General features: G+C 41.8%; 1 pseudogene; it reads left to right on the top strand.

The window, feature by feature from the left end:
• The first annotated feature begins 2603 nt into the window (after positions 1 to 2603).
• LOC126074067 (olfactory receptor 24-like) lies at positions 2604 to 3540 on the top strand (annotated as a pseudogene).
• Positions 3541 to 15276: the final 11736 nt, after the last annotated feature.

Here is a 15276-nt window from a genome sequence, read left to right as displayed (position 1 = left end):
GGAGAGGTTGTGGAGAGTTGGAAACACTTCTACACTGCTGGTGGGAATGTAAAATGGTACAACCACTTTGGAAATTGATTTGGCACTTCCTTTAATAGCTAGAAATAGAACTACCATATGATCCAGCAATCCCACTCCTTGGAATATATCCTAGAGAAAAAAGAGCCTTTACACGGACAGATATATGCACACCCATGTTCATTGCAGTACTGTTTACAATAGCAAAAAGATGGAAGCAATCAAGGTGCCCATCAGCGGAGGAAAGGATAAATTATGGTATATTTGCACAATGGAATACTATGCGTCAATAAAGAAAAATGAGGAATCTGTGAAACCTTTCATAACATGTAGGAATCTGGATGGCATTATGCTGAGTGAAATTAGCCAGTTGCAAAAGGACAAATATTGTAAGAGAGCACTATTATAAGAACTGAAAAAACAGTTTAAATAGAGAAGAAAATATTCTTTGATGGTTACGAGAAAGGGGAAGGAGGGAGGGAGAGGAGTTTTCACTAATTAGATAGACGATAAGAACTACTTTAGGTGAAGGGAACGATAACACATAATGCAGGCGAGGTCAACACAACTGGACTAAACCAAAAGGAAAGAAGTTTCCTGAATGAACTGAATGCTTCAAAGTCCAGTGTATCAGGGGTGGGGGTTTGGGGACCATGGTTTCAGGGGACATCTAAGTCAATTGGCATAATAAAATCTATTAAGAAAACATTCTGCATCCCACTTTGGAGAGTGGCATCTGGGGTCTTAAATGCTAGCAAGCAGCCATCCAATATGCATCAATTGATCATAACCCACCTGGACCAAAGGAGAATGAAGAACACCAAAGATACAAGATAATTACTAGCCCAAAAGACAGAAAGGGCCACATAAACCAGAGGCTGCATCAGCCTGAGACGAGAAGAACTAGATCTTGCCCGGCTGCTACTGATGACTGCCCTTACAGGGAACACAACAAAAAAACACTGAGGTAGCAGGAAAAGCAGTGGGATGCGACCTCAAATTCTCATAAAAAGACCGGACTTAATGGTCTGACTGAGACTAGAAGGACCATTGATCCCTTCATTCCCTCCAAGTTGCACAACCTGTGAACTCCCCGGCCAATTTATGCCACCTTAAAAAAAAAAATCAGGATGCAGCTTCCTCATATTAGCTCCCTTTCTGTGTTCCCTGTTTGGAGTGTGGCTCAGCTCCATCACAAAATATTTGCAAAGAGCTAGTGCTCCCGATGTTAGTGGGTATGTCCTCCCAGTTTCTGTGGCATCCCCTCTCCTTCTCTCCACTCACTCCAAACATCCAACACCTTGCTGCCATCTAAAGTTCTGAGATTTCAGCCTGTGTTTGTTTTTATTCATCATTCAGTGGATTAGTTGCTGGGGGAGTAAGTGGGACTGTCCACTCACTTCACCATCTTTCATCTCCCATCTATGGTACATATTCGAGTTAATCTTTGTGAAAGATGTAAGCTCTGTTTAGATTCATTGTTTTGCATGTGGAGATCCAGTTGTTCCAGCATTATTTGTTGAAAAGATTGTCCTTTCTCCATTGAATTGTCTTTGCTCCTTTGTCAAATATCAGATAATTATATTCATGTGGGTCTGTTTCTTGGCCCTGTATCCTGTCCCTCTAATCTATTTGTCTGTTTCTTCACCAGTATCACGTTGTTCTAATCACTGTAGTTTTATAGTAAGTCTTGATGTCAGTTAGTGGAAGTCCTCCAACTCTGCTATTCTTCAGTATTGTGTTGGCTATTCTGGGTCTTTTGCCCTTCTATACAAACTTTAGAATCAATTTGTCAATATATACAAAATAACTTGCTGTGATTTTGAATGAGATGTGTTGAATCTATAGATGAAGTTGGGAAGAACAGCTTAATAATATTAAGTCTTCCTATTCATTAACATGAAAAAGATCTCCATTTGTTTAGGTCTTCTCTGATTTCTTTCATCAGAATTTTATACCTTTCCTCATATAGACCTTGTACATATTTTGTTAGGTTTATACCTAATTCTTTTATTATTTTTGTGTGCTAATGTAAATGATGTTGTATTTGAGTCAAAATTCCAATTGTACGTTGCTGGTATTAGTAAAGAAGTTGGCTTTTCTATGTTAACGTTGTATGCTGCTGCCTTGCTATAATCACTTATTAGTTCCTGGTGGGATTCATCAGTGAAATCATCTGGGGGAAGCCATGGAATTTTAATTCACCTTGTTTGCATACACATTTCTATTAAGAATCAGTGTTTAAATTTTTCCTACATATATACAATTTAATGGCTAGTGATTCCATCTTGGACATCAGTTATTCTTTCTGAATTCAATTTATTTAATCTAAAATATATCATTTAATAATCCTTTTAAAAGGGTCCATGCTTTGTATACTGTCTCAATCTGTGTCTGAAATGGGGACTATTCCACAGATATAGGAGTTTATATAAACTATGTCAATGCCTGAAAGGGCAAGATTTAAGCTGGTGTGTAATTAACCCAGAAGGGAAGTTGGGCATAATCTGGTCTAACTTCCCAGAATCTTCTCTGTAGCATTTGTGTAACTTCCCCCTTTCAATACTTGCGGAGGATTCATGCTCATGGAACTAAGGAACCAAACCAGTGCATCTGAATTCATCCTTCTGGGACTTTTAGAAAACCCAGAGCAGGAGAATCTCCTGTTTGCTATGTTCCCATGCATGTATTTGGTCACAGCCATGGGAAACCTGTTAATAATTCTGGCCATCAGGTCAGACTCCCATCTCCAAACCCCAATGTATTTTGTGGTCAACCTCTCCCTGGTTGATTTCTGCCTCACCACCAACACCATCCCTAAAATGTTGGTGAACATCCAAATCACGAGAAAAGTCCATCTCCTATCCTTGCTGTCTGACCCAGATGTACTTTTTCCATTTCTTTGGCATCATTGACAGTATATTAATTGCTGTGATGGCTTATGACCGGTTTGTTGCCATATGTCACCCCTTGCACTATACCACCATCATGAGTCCACGCCTCTGTGTCTTGATGGCTGTTAGCCCATGGGTGTTTTCTTCCTTCATCTCCCTCACCCACATCCTCCTAATGGTTTGCTTGGTTTTCTGTAGCAGCAATGAGATTCCTCACTACTTCTGTGACCTCACTCCCCTTCTCCAGCTTTCTTGCACTGACACCACCATGAACAAGATCTTTGTGTTCATTGTGGCAAGGATGGTGTTAGCCACTCCCTTCATATGCATTCTGACCTCTTACGCTCACATCACCGTAGCCATCACGAAGGTCCCCTCTGCAAATGGAAGGAAGAAAGCATTTTCCACCTGCAGCTCCCATCTCTCTGTGGTTGCTCTTCTCTATGGGACCACCACTGGGGTCTATCTGTGTCCATCTGTCAGCACAGCCATGAAGGAGAAAGCTTCTGCTGTAATGTATACTGCAGTGACCGCCATGCTGAACCCCTTTATCTACAGCCTTAGGAACAGGGACCTGAAGGGGGCCCTGAAGAATCTCATCAGCAAAAAAATCACCTCATCTTCCTGACCAGCAGGACCCCTGGGAGCTTCCAGGGAGAAAAAAATCTAAAACTCAGGGGTCTTGGACCAAAGCCTGAAATTGGGACAGATTGGAAGAGTAGCCAATTTTAATTTTTAATGTCAACAGGTTAAAAGGAAATCTCAAGATGGTACTGTAACTATTTTGCCAAATACTAGAATCACTGAGTCCTTCTGGTATGTTTCATGCTGCTTCTCAGAAAGATCTTTTTGGTTTAACCAGTTTTGATACACCCTGGTTCAGAATCCATTTAACACTAAACAAATATTTATTGAGAACCTATTCTGGGCTTGATGTTAGGTGCTGCCCATACAATGGTGAGTCAGAGGGGAATGATTCCTATAGTTTGGGATTTATTGATAAGTGTGGGAGATACATATTGATCACGTAATTTCAATAGAATGGGATATGAACCTTGAAGGGGGAAGAGTAGGATACAATAGGAACTTCTGAAGAATCCAGAGGGGAGAATCAGGGAAGACTTCCTGGGAGAAGAGAGCCAAATTTGTAGGATATGATGGTGCTGTTCAGGCAAACACAATTATCTAAAACTAAGAAAACAGTATGTAGAAAGGTGAGAGAGAAAGTGCAAGAGAGGGATTCATTCGAGAAGTGAAAAATTCAGTCATGGTGAATGACTTGGGGAATGCCAAGTCAAGAATAACTTTAGAAGCCACCCTAAGAGTTTGGACATTATCCTGAGAACCAGGCAGCTCTCTTGACTTCCAGGAACAAAATTCAGAGAATATGTGAGTGAGGCGCATGCTACCCTGCCCTTGCCCCCCCCCCAACCGTATCCTGTAGTGGATTTGGAAGGAATGTGCTAGAGAAAAGTGGGAGCCACAGGTGAGAAAGAGGAAAAAGAGATTCAGACCACGCACTAAGAAAATGGGGAATCACCAACTGATGGTATATACTTGCAGAGCCAACAGAGAAAATACCAATTTACTAAGTAATAAATCTCTAAGTCAGAAGAAAGCCTAGGCATGTCCCAATTTCCATTTATCCTGTGGAATGCACGTGAGTGGTAACACTGCTTATAACAGGAATGACAGTTATTTATTGTATGTTTACCTTCTGCCACACATTGTGCTACGCTTCCTCGTGTTGTCCCATTTAGTCATTCCTGTGAAGGCAATAAATTACATTTAATGTATTGTGGAGTAAATCAAACACTCATATGGAGACTTACAGCTAAAATGCAATGAGTAGTGACTTTGAAGGGGTCAGAAATATTCAATGGTGCTAGAAAGCTGAAATTATCTTAAGCAAAATGGCTACCAATAGCCATAAATCTAATTTTCTTCTGTTACTTTCCTTCTAACATAATTAAATTGGATTTCCTCAGTTGAACGAACATATTTGGCCTTGTTATAAAACAAACAACAACAACAAAAAGCAAACCAGTTGCCATTGAGCTGATTCCAACTCGTGGCAATTCCACGTATATCAGCATAGAACTGCGCTCCATAGGGTTTTCATAGCTGCAACCCTTTGGAAGTAGATCACCAGGCCTTTCTTTCAAAGTGCCTCTGGATGACCTGCATCTTTCGGTTATCAGCCAAGTGCTTAACCATTTGCACCAACCTGGAACTCCTAGACCTGGTATGTTGTTGTTGTTAGGTGCTGTCAAGTCAGTTCCAACTCATAGCGACCCAATGCACAACAGAACAAAACATTGCCCGGTCCTGCGTCATCTTCACAATTGTTATGCTTGAGCTCATTGTCGCAGCCACTGTGTCAACCCTTCTCGCCGAGGGTCCTCCTCCTTTCCTCTGACTCTGTACTTTGTCAAGCACAGTATCCTTCTCCAGGGACTGATCCCTCCTGACAACATGTTCAAAGTGTGTAAGACTCAGTCTCGCCATCCTTGCTTCTAAGGAGCATTCTGGTTGTACTTACTCCAAAACAAATTTGTTCATTCTTTTGGCAGACCTGGTATAAGCACCTATTTTAAACAGCACAGGTGGGATTTATGAAGGAAATCTGCTTTCTGGTGGATATTCCGGTGGGTAAAATATAGAATTTAAGAAGACTGGAATTTGCATAGGGTGTCCATAAGTATGGTCAGGAACTTTTTGACATAGCCAAAAAACAGGTAAAAGTTTAACTACAGCTCTCTCCTCTTAAATTCCCTCCTTTCCCCCACCATGTGAATGCAATTAGTGACAGTGGATGCTGGGAGAGGATTGGAATTGCCTGAGACTTGTGAAATTATTACAATTTGGGAACACTTAGAATCTTTGTGAACAACTCTGTCTGTATCCAGCTTGAGTTGAAGTGCTGATTTGCCCCCACCCCATGGAATGAAAGATACCATGGGCCAATAAAAATCTCTTAAGATTCTGTCATCCAAACTGTCTCTCTCTTGTTTTGTGTTGAGAAATAAAGGTCACAATGCAAAATGAGAGTTTTTTTTCCCATTAGTCTTTGCAATATCAACTTCCATGATTTGTTGGCAACAATATTTGTTTCATTCATTCATTCAACAAATATTTACAAAATGCCTACTCTGTGCTAGGTATTATTCAACTCACTGGGATAGAATGATAAAAAACGGTGCACAGAAATCCCTTCTCTGTGACTATGAAGGGGCAACAAGGAGTTTTTGCAGTGATGGTAGTGTTCTGTATCCTAACTGCAGAGCAGTGACTTTCAAGAGGCCAGCAAATGTCAGATGGTGCTCTTTCTCTCCATCTCCAAAGGAACTATTCATGGGATAAAATTCCCAGAGCTGAACACCAAATGAAAGTCAATTTTACTAACATTGGTTTTAAAAATAAAATTAAACAACACAAAATAATCATTCTCAGTCCAGTCGGGAAAATGACAATAAACAAATAAATAGTGAAATGGACAATTACAGATGGTGAGGAGGACCTCAAAGACATCAATCAAGGTAATGTGACAAAGAGGTGGAGGGGTTGTGGGGAGTATTTTAATCTGAGGTTTGGTGGGGGCTTCTCTGAGAAGGTGACCTCTGGGCTGAGACCTGAAGGCCAAGAAGGAAGCATCCCTGTGAAGAGAACAGGACAGTATGCCAGAGAGAGAGAACTCCAAATGCAAGGTAAGGAATGAGTAGGTTTTAAATAAGTCTAAAGGCCTGTCCATCTCTTTTACACTTAGGTTTGTCCCCTCAATCTCGGAATAAATTCTGAAAGGGTTATAAACCCAGCATATAACTCAGCTTAAAGCAACAGACATTATTATCTCACAATTTCAGTGGGTCAGGAATCTGGGCATGGCTTAACTAGGTGCCTGTGGCTCAGGGTCTCTCACAGTCTGTGATCAAGATGTCAGCTGGGGCTCTGGACATACAAGGCCTGACTGGGGCTAGAGGATCTGTTTCCAAGCTTACTCACATGGTTGTGGGCAGAACTGTTTTTCGCTGACCGGTCAAAGACATCGGTTTCTTGTCAGATAGAAAAGATAGACAGAAAAAGAGGCACATGGAGAGAGACAGACACAGAGGGAGAGACAGAGAGAGGTGGAGGAAGGGAGGAAAGGGCCAAGAATGATGGTGCAAACAAGTTGGAAGCCATAGTCTCCTAATATTAGAAGTGACATCCCATTACTTTTGTTATATTCCATTCACTGGAAGCAAGTCATAGGTCCAGCCCACACCCAGGGAGGGAATTACACGAGGGAGTGAATGAATACCATGAGGCAGGGATCATTAGGTACCATCTTGGAGGCTTCCCACCACACCAACATTCACCTAGTGGGTACGTTTTCAGGCAGGTTGACCCACAGTGTCATGGGAGTCATTCTCAACACCTAGAGGCTGGACATTAATGCTGATCTGGACACATTCTAGAAAGACTGGACTTGGGAGTACTGCTATACCACAGTGAGGCACATGATGGCAGCAGAAACACAAAGCTAGGCCATCTCATGTCCCTCAACTCAACTTCTTTGAACAGGTTTATAGACAGCTTCTTCTTGCCAGGTATCAAACCAAAAAATTCAAACTCGTTGCCATCTAGTAGATTCCAGCTCATGGCAGCCCCATATGTTACAGAGTAGAGCTCTGCTCCATAGGGTTTTCTTGGCTGTGATCTTTTTATGCAAACAGATCACCAGGCCTTTCTTCCATGACACCACTGGTGGATTTGAAAAGTCAACCTTTTGGTTAGTGGAAAAAAAAAAAAAGTTGCCATCGAATTGATTTCGACTCATAGTGACCCTATCAGACAGAGTAGAACTGCCCATTTGGCTAGTAGTGGAGTGCAAATCATTCGTGCCACCCAGGGACCTCTTGCCAGGTATAGACCTGCTAATTCTGGCTCCTAACCCTTTCTGACCTCTGCCTCTTTCCCACTTTGTGCTTTGGGGTGAGGGAGGAGGCTGTCGTTTCCCCAGAGAGTCTAAAAGGAAGTTTGAGCTATCAGGAGAGCACCAGGTTTCAGGGAATATGAGGAAGACCCTATAAGGAACGCCAGGAACAAGGTTAGGGAAAGGAAAGAGGAGTTTCCTTTCTACAGAGTGATGATTCCTTAGGACACAGTGCAGAGAGTGCAACCTAAGCTGGTTAGTAATAAGACCTGTAGTCCCTGCCTCAGGTCTTTGCAGAGGCAAGGAAGATGGAAGAGGCTTTTGAGAATAAGTCATCTTAAAGTAGCTGCTCATACCCTCTTGGGGTTGGGGGGGAGGTCCCTGGTCCTACTGAGGATCTGACAAAAGCCAGCAGTGCCCCCCAAGCTAAACACAGTTTCGTGGACACTCGCATAATTTCTGCTGTTGAAGCAGTTGGGAGAACAAACCGTGGGGTCAGGATGCCTGGACTGGTATTCCAGGCCCACCACTAGCCAGCTACGCCATCTTGGGCAAGTTTCTTTGCTTTTGTGCCTCAGTTTTCTCTCTGTAAATCGGGGATAATAATAACAATATCTGCCTCATTTGATTACTAGATTATTAAACAAGATAAAGAATATGTGTAGCAAACAGTACAGGCTCAATTATGATTGTAGTATTATTGATGAGCCCCAACCGTGGGCTCCTAGGGGCACATGGGCACTGAGATGAGAGCCCCTTTTTTAGGGATGAGTAGCTAGATGCACTAAACCATTTGTCCCCGGGCGGCACAAATGGTTTGCACTTGACTACTAACCAAATGTTGGCAGCTCAAACTCACCCAGCAGCACCACAGAAGAAAGCCCTGTGAATGGGCTACTGTAAAGTTTACAGCCAAGAAAACCCTGTGGAGCTCAGCTCTGTAACATGTGGCTGTCATGAGTTGGAATCAACTCAACAACAACAGGTTTGGGTTTTCTGTTTTTGTCGTTTCAGTAGATGCACAGGTGTGGGGCCAGAACTGGAGGGTAGGTAAGTGGGGGGGGGGGTAATTCTGAGTTAGAATTTGTGGTTTTCCCTTCAGTTCAGCCTCATTGCTGATTCTCCTGGAGACCTGGGGTAAATCCAAAAGGTACTGCTTCAATTATCTCCAAGGTGGATGATAAGAACCCCAGGCCTCTGTACCTTGAGCACAGAAGGGAGGATGGCTGTGGACATCAGCAGTGGGGATGAAGCGAGGGAGAGGAGCTCTCCACTGCACTCAGGTGTTGGGGGAGCTGTGCTGGGAGCCCTTTGGTCAAAAGCTTTTGGAGCCCTGCAACCCCCAGCAAACTCCATGTGATTAATTAATTTTTCCTTCTTGTGGGATTAAAATTGGCAAAATTGGTGATGTCTGCCTGGACCTAGGAGCTCAATTTACTTCACTAGGTGTGTAAGCTTCACAAGAGCAGAGAATCTATGTATCTTGTTTCCCATTGTATTGCCAACATCCTGGTGACATAATGGTTAAGTGTGTGGTTGCTAACCAAAAGGTTGGCTGTTCGAACCCACCATCCATTCCACAGGAGAAAGATATAGCAGTCTGCTTCCTTAAAGATTACAGCCGTGGAAACCCTATGGGGCATCTCTACTCTGTCCTATAGGATTGCTATGAGTCAGAATCGACTGCGGTATACAACATCAACACAGTACACAGTAGTATGTAACCCAGGTGTGCCAGTAAATATTTAATAACTGGCTATCAGAAGGGAGGGTGTTCTGATTTGTAATGTTTGCTGATTCCTATGGTATAAACATTCCCATCACGGCTGATTTCAAGCTACCAGTGATGTCAATGAAGCAGAGTTGGGAAGAGATGTGCAGTAGCTCACCATTCTATACTGTTCCCACCATAAAGATACGATAGGCACAAATAAGCTCAAGATCACAGAAAATGATTAAATATAGTAAAGTCATTAGGAAATGATACGTTTTGATTATTTATTACCTTTTCTTAAATATCACATAATTGTAAATTTCTGTAATTTGATTATAATGATGCCTGTGTTAATCAAAGGTTCCTACATGGTACAAACAGTTTGCACTTGACTACGAACCTAAAGGTTGGCAGTTGGAACACACCCAGTGGTGCCACAGAAGAAAAACATGTTGATCTGCTTCCATAAAAATTATAGCCAAGAAAACCTTACAGAGCAGTTCTCTGTAACACACGGAGCCACCGTGAGTTGAAATTGACTCAATGGCAATGGGCTTGATTTTGGTTACTGTTTAACAATCAGCTTACAAAATTCCTGACAATTTGAAAATCAGCTCTTGTGCATCAGGACAAGCCTTTTCCAACATGCCAGAACCCTAGCCCATAGATTTTGTTGTGTGCTGTTGAGTAGATTCAGACTCATAATGGCCCTATAGGACAGAGTAGAACTGCCCCCATAGGGTTTCCAAGGTTGTGATCTTCATAGAAGCAGATTGCCATGTCTTTTCTCTCGAGGGGTGGATGTGGGTTCAAACTATTGACCTCTGAGTTAGCAGATGAGCACATAGCAATTGTGCTACCAGGGTCCATAGGTTTGTTGTTGCTAGGCACTGTCAAGTCAATTCCGACTCACAGCAAAACTACATGCAACAGAGTGAAACACTGCCTGGTCCTACGCCGTTCTTGCAATCTTTGTTGTGCTTAAGCCCATTGTTGCAGCCATTGTGTCAATCCATCTCCTTGAGGGTCTTCCTCCATGTGTCTGACCCTCTACTTTACCAAGCTTGATGTCCTTCTCCAGCGACTGGACTCTCCTGATCACACGTCCAAAGTACATGAGACGAAGTCTCACCATCCTTGCTTCCAAAGAGCACTCTGGTTATACTCTTTCCATGAAAGATTTGTTCCTTCTTCTGGCAGTCCATGCTATATTCAATATTCTTCAACAACACCAAATTCAAAGGGGTCAGTTCTTCTCTGGTCTTTCTTATTCATTGTCTAGCTTTCACAAGCATATGAGGCAATGAAAACACCATGGCTTGGGTCAGGAGCATCTTAGTCTCTGGTTCCTGATAGGGAATCTCTAAACCCTTGGAGTTACCCTAGTGATTGGAATGTCTTAAGGAGCCCTGGAGGTGCAGTGACTAAGCACATGGCTGCTAACTGTAAGGGCAGAGGTTTGAATCCACCAGCCACTTTATGGGAGAAAGATGTGACAGTCTGCTATTGTGAAGATTTACAGCCATGGAACCCTATAAGATAGTTCTACTTTGCCCTATACAGTCACTATGAAATCCCTACCTATCTCAATGAGTTTGTTTTTGTTGTTGTAGTGATGGCGTGACCCGTTGTGGGCCCCAGGACTACTCCAGAGAGTTTATGTTAAAGAGATGATTTGGGATAGGGGCTGGCCATTCCAGAAAGGCCCATCTTGTGATTAGAGCGTTGGAGCTTTGATCTACTTAATATCAGCCCAAACTCTGAGGAGAGGGTTGGAGACTGAGTTAAATGATTTAATCAGTGCTGCCTATGTAATGAAACCCCAATAAAAAAATCTGGTTAACCTGGGGGAGGGTAAGGAAGATTTTGAATTTGGGATCAAAAGTAAAGGTGGCTGGAGACTCCCAAGCTTGCAGCTGGTGTGTGAAATGAGGGCAACCTTATGGAGAACTGTGCCCTTAACCTGTGAAGTCTGGGCTAGCTCTGGGTAGTTTGAGTCAGAATTCATTTGTAGTATAAAAAAAAAAAAAAGAATTTGTTACTGATTACATGTTGAGTGATAATATATTTCACATGTTGAGTTAAAATACATTAACATTTATTTTATCTGATTCTTTTTACTTTAAAAAATTTTTTGTTTATTTCATTGCTGTTGAGAATACACAGCAAAACATATAGCAATTCAACAGTTTCTACATGTACAATTCGGTGACACTGAATACATTTTTCAAGTTGTGCAACCATTGTCACCCTCCTTTTCTGAGCTGTTTGTCCACCATTAACATAAACTCACTGACCCCTAAGGTTTCCATCTAATCTTTTGAGTTGCTCTTGTCAATTTTATCCCATATACATAGTTCTTAAAAGAGCATAATGCTCAAGGCAGACATTTTTTACTACTCGAGTTAAACTATCGTTTCATTTTAAGAAGACTTCGGGGAATATTTTTGGTTCAAGGTTTAAAGATTATCTCAGGTCAGTAGTTTCAGGGATTCGTCCAGTCTCCGTGATTCCAGAAAATCTGGAGTTCATGAGAATTTGAGATTCTGTTCTGTATTTTCCCCCAATAGAACAGGGTTCCTCTATAATCCTTTATCAAAATGTTCGGTAAGGGTAGCTGGGCACTATCCAGTTATTCTGATCTCATGGCAAAGGAGGCAGTTGCTCATGAAGGCAATTAGCCACATCTTCCATATCCTCCTTCTATCCCTGACTCTCCTTCTTCCTCTGTTGTTACAGGCAAACAGAGACCAATTGTTGTGCTTTGGATGGCCTACTGCAAGCTTTTAAGACCTCAGGCACTAAGGCACCGAGCTAGGAGTTATGACAGAAACATTAAACAGGTTATTAGACCAATTAACTGGGAGGTCCCTTGAAACCATAACCCTATAAACCTCCAAACCGAGAAGCCAAATCCCATGCGGTGTTGGGTTGTACACAAGCAGCCTCAGCAGCTACTCTTTTATTATTTATTTATTTATTGTCATTGTTGTAAAAGCATCTATTACACAACTCTGCCAATTCAACTTTTTACAGGTGTACAACTTTTTCACAGCAATTGCAATAATCAGCTGTGCAACCCAACTCTTAATAAATGTGGTTTTTCCATCACCATGAACTCCCCCTTCCCCTCCCTCCCACCTCTGGCAACCACTAATAAACGTTGGTCTTTATACATTTGCCTTTTCTTGTCTTTTTATGTAGATGAGGTCATACAATATTTGTCCTTTATTGGTTGACTTATTCACTCAGCATAGTGTCTTCTTTTTTCTTTTTGAAGTATGCTTACTAGAAAATTTCAAATTATGTATATGGCTTGCATTATATTTCCATTAGACAATGCAGGATTAGATGTTTACTGATCTGTTTTATGAAGAGGGGTGTGTCCTAGAAAGTCAGGAATTAGCTGTCACAAGTATCTAAAACGTACCATGTACCAGGACAAATCCTTTTATTAATGATGGTCATAATAGCATGCATGGAGTGCTTACTATGCTCTAGCTTAGGGCTTCTTCACCTAGGCATTATTGCCATTGAGGCTGGATGATTCTCTGTTGTATCGTAAGATGTTTAGCAGCATCCTTGACCTCTATTAAACACAGTAGCATTTCTCTCCCCAGTTGTGGCAATCAGAAGTGTCTCCAGACATTGTTAAATGTCTCCTGTGGGCGAGGGTCCCAAAATTTTCCTCCCATTTCCATTTACAACATTTGCTCCAGCCAAAGTAAAGCCAGTTGCCCTGAGTCCACTTCAACTCATGGTAACCCCATGTGTGTCAGAGTAGAACTGTGCTGCATAGGGTTTTCCATGGCTTATTTTTTGGCAGTTTTTCTCCAGTCCTTTCTTCTAAGGTGCCTCAAACCTCCAACCTTTTGGTTGGCAGCCTAGCATACTAATCATTTGTACCACCCAAGGACTCTTCTAGGCTGAGTAAGGTGTTTATCTTAATAGACTCTTGACCTCTGTGATAGGAAATATTTTCAGCTTGTGGATAGGAAACTGAGGCTCAGAGAGGCTAAGAGACTTGCCCAAGGGTAATACAGCAAGATTGAAACCAAGACCTGCTTTCCCCCTGGTCCAGTGCCATGGGTACTGCACACTGAGCTTCAGCTAGCACAGCTCTCCAGAGTGAGTGTCACATTCCAAGTCCACTGCATGGACACTCAGTCTGGTTCTCAAAGGCACTAGCAATTACCAGACATGTAACCATGAGCCCTGAACTTCAGTTTCCTTATGTGTGAAAGAGACCTTCACAGACCCTGTCTTCTCTCAGGGACTCTGAGAATGGATTTGGATTCTCAGAAATAAGGGCTCCTGAAAAGGCAGGAATTAAGGCTTCTTAGTTTACTCTTGCTTTTATTTATTAAGCACACATGCAGAGTGAGTCTACTATGTGCCAAGCAGTTCTAACTGCTTTATATGTCCCATTATGAGGTGGGTCCTTTCTTATCATCATTGGTAGGTGAGGACACTGAGGCTCAGGTAGGTTGAGTAATTTGTCCATTCACTCATTCATTCCTTATTCAAGTATTTATTCATTCAGCAAACATATTCTAAAACACTAGATACTGGAAATAAACAATAAGACACTGCCTCTATAAGACTGCAATCTTCCTCCTCTATTCCCGTTTCTGTTTCTCTCCTTCTTACTCTCTCGTCTTCAGTCACAGACTGGAGTCCTTGCTGTATGAAAACTGCGCCAGGCACAGTCCCACCTCAGGTCCTTTTCACTTCCTGTTCCCTGTAATGTTTTTTTCTTCCCCCAGCATTATTAAAATATTTATCATCTGGGCCTATTATTCCCTCAGATCCTTCCCTGACCACCTTGTCTAAAATGCCCCTTTTTGACCCATCTCGATTTGATTCCTGCTTTGACTGTTGGGAAGTCAACCCCATAACCACTGCAAGCACTTAGTTCAATGCCCGGCACATAATAAGTACTCAATGAAGTTTAACTAATGCATTGTGTTCCATATCTTGCCTATATTCATAAATCTTATAATTCTTTAGCTCTCAGGCTTTATGAATATAAATATAAATTATTATATTTTACCACTTGCTTCAGTAGTTATATTTGTTTAGCTTTGTCAAAAGAAACTGAGTCGATAATAAAATTAATCTATTAGATGAGGTTTATTTGGGCAGAAGATTCATCAGTCAGGTAGCACCAAACCACGTGTAGAAAAGTACTTGGCTCATATTGACAAAATACTGAAAGAAAAGTTTATTTCTGATTGGCTTATACAATTCACTATTGAAACACTCTCAGAATCTCATTGGTCAACAATAGCCTGATTTACAGGAAAAAAAAAAAAAACTGATCTATTGCTGTAGGGTTCTGAATTATAAAAAAAAAAAAATTTTTTTTATAGCAACCCTTTTTTTTATGGGACAGAGTGGAACTGTCCCATAGGGTTTCCAAGGCTGTAATCTTTACTGCTATTCACACACTTTTCGCTAGCTAATGTTTTCAGAAGTAGACCACTGGGTCCTTCTTCCTAGTCTGTCTTAGTCTGGAGGCTCCGCCGAAACCTGTCCACCACGGGTGACCCTGCTGGTATTTGAAATACTGGTGGCATAGCTTCCAGCTTTACAGCAACATGCAGGCGACCACAGTGTGACAAACTGACAGATGTGTGGGGAACATACAGACAGAAGTGTTAAAGAGTGTTAAAAAGCAAAGGTGTCACTTTCAGTACTATGGTGCACCTGACACAAGCCATGTGTTTTCAGTG

The sequence above is a fragment of the Elephas maximus genome, chromosome 3 (genome assembly GCF_024166365.1).
Source record: "Elephas maximus indicus isolate mEleMax1 chromosome 3, mEleMax1 primary haplotype, whole genome shotgun sequence".
In the NCBI taxonomy this organism is placed as follows: domain Eukaryota; kingdom Metazoa; phylum Chordata; class Mammalia; order Proboscidea; family Elephantidae; genus Elephas; species Elephas maximus.
Note: the sequence above shows the minus strand (reverse complement) of the source record. Positions and strands in the feature narration are given on the sequence as shown.